The sequence below is a fragment of the Ostrea edulis genome, chromosome 7, assembly GCF_947568905.1.
Source record: "Ostrea edulis chromosome 7, xbOstEdul1.1, whole genome shotgun sequence".
NCBI lineage: Eukaryota > Metazoa > Mollusca > Bivalvia > Ostreida > Ostreidae > Ostrea > Ostrea edulis.
Window position 1 is genome coordinate 27,298,179 of NC_079170.1, and position 4,223 is coordinate 27,302,401.

Consider the following 4,223-nt stretch of genomic DNA (forward strand, 5'->3'; position numbering starts at 1 on the left):
TTCTTGCAGTACATACCCCCACGTGCCCGTCGTATCGTCAGTTTGTCACACTTTCTCTTCATTTTAATTCCTTAATTACAACCCGTGGGGATCCGGGTTAGAATATTTCCTCAGTACCCCTTGCTTGTCAGAAGAGGCGACTAAATGGGGCGGTCCATCTGATGAGACTGTAAAATCCGAGGTCCCGTGTCACAGCAGGTGTGGCATAATAAAGATCCCCCCTGCTCAAAGGACCTAAGCGCCGAGCAGAGGCCTAAATTTTGATAAAGATCCCCCCCTGCTCAAAGGACCTAAGCGCCGAGCAGAGGCCTAAATTTTGCAGCCCTTCACAAGTAATGGTGACATCTCCATATGAGTGAAAGATTCTCGAGCGGGAAATTCACCAATATACATCCAACCAACCTGCCTTAATTACAATATGTGCAAAATCATAATGATTCGTTTTGAACACGACGGGGCATATCGTTGGTGTGCAATAAATACTTTGGGTGTATGACCATTGGCCAGATAGACAAAACTCCGTGAACGTTGGTCAATGAAATAGTTTCTACAATAAAGGATTTAGGATTGTAAACTTACGACAACCAATACTAGTGACATAGAATACCAATACTAGTGACATAGAATACCAACACTAGTGACATAGAGAACCAATACTAGTGACATAGAGAACCAATACTAGTGACATAGAGAACCAACACTAGTGACATAGAGAACTAATACTAGTGACATAGAATACCAATACTAGTGACATAGAGAACCAACACTAGTGACATAGAGAACTAATACTAGTGACATAGAGAACCAATACTAGTGACATAGAATACCAACACTAGTGACATAGAGAACCAATACTAGTGACATAGAATACCAATACTAGTGACATAGAGAACCAATACTAGTGACATAGAGAATCAATACTAGTGACATAGAGAACCAACACTAGTGACATAGAGAACTAATACTAGTGACATAGAATACCAACACTAGTGACATAGAGAATCAATACTAGTGACATAGAATACCAATACTAGTGACATAGAGAACCAACACTAGTGACATAGAGAACTAATACTAGTGACATAGAATACCAACACTAGTGACATAGAGAATCAATACTAGTGACATAGAATACCAATACTAGTGACATAGAGAACCAATACTAGTGACATAGAGAACCAATACTAGTGACATAGAGAACTAATACTAGTGACATAGAGAACTAATACTAGTGACATAGAATACCAACACTAGTGACATAGAAAATCAATACTAGTGACATAGAGAACCAATACTAGTGACATAGAGAATCAATACTAGTGACATAGAGAACCAATACTAGTGACATAGAATACCAACACTAGTGACATAGAATACCAATACTAGTGACATAGAGAACTAATACTAGTGACATAGAGAACTAATACTAGTGACATAGAGAACTAATACTAGTGACATAGAGAACTAATACTAATGACATAGAGAACTAATACTAGTGACATAGAGAACTAATACTAGTGACATAGAATACCATTACTAGTGACATAGAGAACTAATACTAGTGACATAGAGAACTAATACTAGTGACATAGAGAACTAATACTAGTGACATAGAAAACTAATACTAGTGACATAGAATACCATTACTACTGACATAGAGAACTAATACTAGTGACATAGAGAACTAATACTAGTGACATAGAGAACTAATACTAGTGACATAGAGAACCAATACTAGTGACATAGAGAACTAATACTAGTGACATATAATACCAACACTAGTGACATAGAGAACCAATACTAGTGACATAGAATACCAATACTAGTGACACAGAGAACCAATACTAGTGACATAGAATACCAATACTAGTGACATAGAGAACCAATACTAGTGACATAGAGAACCAACACTAGTGACATAGAGAACCAATACTAGTGACATAGAATACTAATACTAGTGACATAGAGAACCAATACTAGTGACATAGAATACCAATACTAGTGACATAGAGAACCAACACTAGTGACATAGAGAATCAATACTAGTGACATAGAGAACCAATACTAGTGACATAGAGAATCAATACTAGTGACATAGAGAATCAATACTAGTGACATAGAGAATCAATACTAGTGACATAGAATACCAACACTAGTGACATAGAGAACCAATACTAGTGACATAGAGAACCATTACTAGTGACATAGAGAATCAATACTAGTGACATAGAGAACCAATACTAGTGACATAGAATACCAACACTAGTGACATAGAGAACCAATACTAGTGACATAGAATACCATTACTAGTGACATAGAGAACCAACACTAGTGACATAGAGAACCAATACTAGTGACATAGAGAACTAATACTAGTGACATAGAATACCAATACTAGCGACATAGAAAACCAATACTAGTGACATAGAGAACCAATACTAGTGACATAGAGAACCAATACTAGTGACATAGAGAACCAATACTAGTGACATAGAATACCAATACTAGTGACATAGAGAATCAATACTAGTGACATAGAGAACTAATACTAGTGACATAGAGAACCAATACTAGTGACATAGAATACCAATACTAGTGACATAGAGAACTAATACTAGTGACATAGAGAACCGATACTAGTGACATAGAGAACCAATACTAGTGACATAGAATACCAATACTAGTGACATAGAGAATCAATACTAGTGACATAGAGAACTAATACTAGTGACATAGAGAACTAATACTAGTGACATAGAATACCAATACTAGTGACATAGAGAACTAATACTAGTGACATAGAGAACCAATACTAGTGACATAGAGAACTAATACTAGTGACATAGAGAACCAATACTAGTGACATAGAATACCAATACTAGTGACATAGAGAACTAATACTAGTGACATAGAGAACCGATACTAGTGACATAGAGAACCAATACTAGTGACATAGAATACCAATACTAGTGACATAGAGAATCAATACTAGTGACATAGAGAACTAATACTAGTGACATAGAGAACCAATACTAGTGACATAGAATACCAATACTAGTGACATAGAGAACTAATACTAGTGACATAGAGAACCAATACTAGTGACATAGAGAACTAATACTAGTGACATAGAGAACCAATACTAGTGACATAGAGAACTAATACTAGTGACATAGAGAACTAATACTAGTGACATAGAGAACTAATACTAGTGACATAGAATACCAATACTAGTGACATAGAATACCAATACTAGTGACATAGAGAATCAATACTAGTGACATAGAATACCAATACTAGTGACATAGAGAACTAATACTAGTGACATAGAGAACCGATACTAGTGACATAGAGAACCAATACTAGTGACATAGAATACCAATACTAGTGACATAGAGAATCAATACTAGTGACATAGAGAACTAATACTAGTGACATAGAGAACCAATACTAGTGACATAGATTACCAATACTAGTGACATAGAGAACTAATACTAGTGACATAGAGAACCAATACTAGTGACATAGAGAACTAATACTAGTGACATAGAGAACCAATACTAGTGACATAGAATACCAACACTAGTGACATAGAGAACCAATACTAGTGACATAGAGAACCAATACTAGTGACATAGAGAACCGATACTAGTGACATAGAATACCAATACTAGTGACATAGAGAACTAATACTAGTGACATAGAGAACCAATACTAGTGACATAGAATACCAATACTAGTGACATAGAGAACCGATACTAGTGACATAGAGAACCAATACTAGTGACATAGAGAACTAATACTAGTGACATAGAGAACCAATACTAGTGACAAAGAATACCAATACTAGTGACATAGAATACCAATACTAGTGACATAGAGAACTAATACTAGTGACATAGAGAATCAATACTAGTGACATAGAGAACTAATACTAGTGACATAGAGAACCAATACTAGTGACATAGAGAACCGATACTAGTGACATAGAATACCAACACTAGTGACATAGAGAACCAATACTAGTGACATAGAATACCAATACAATCCCGTAGAGAACTATTTCCCAAGTACTTTTGCCTAAAACCAATAGCAAAACAGGGAGCCAATTCCTGAGACATAGAGTATCAATTTTTTATGCAAATTGTTCAGCATACAATGCGATGTACCCATGTCCATACAATGCGATGTACATGTACCTATTTCCATGACTTAAAACAAAG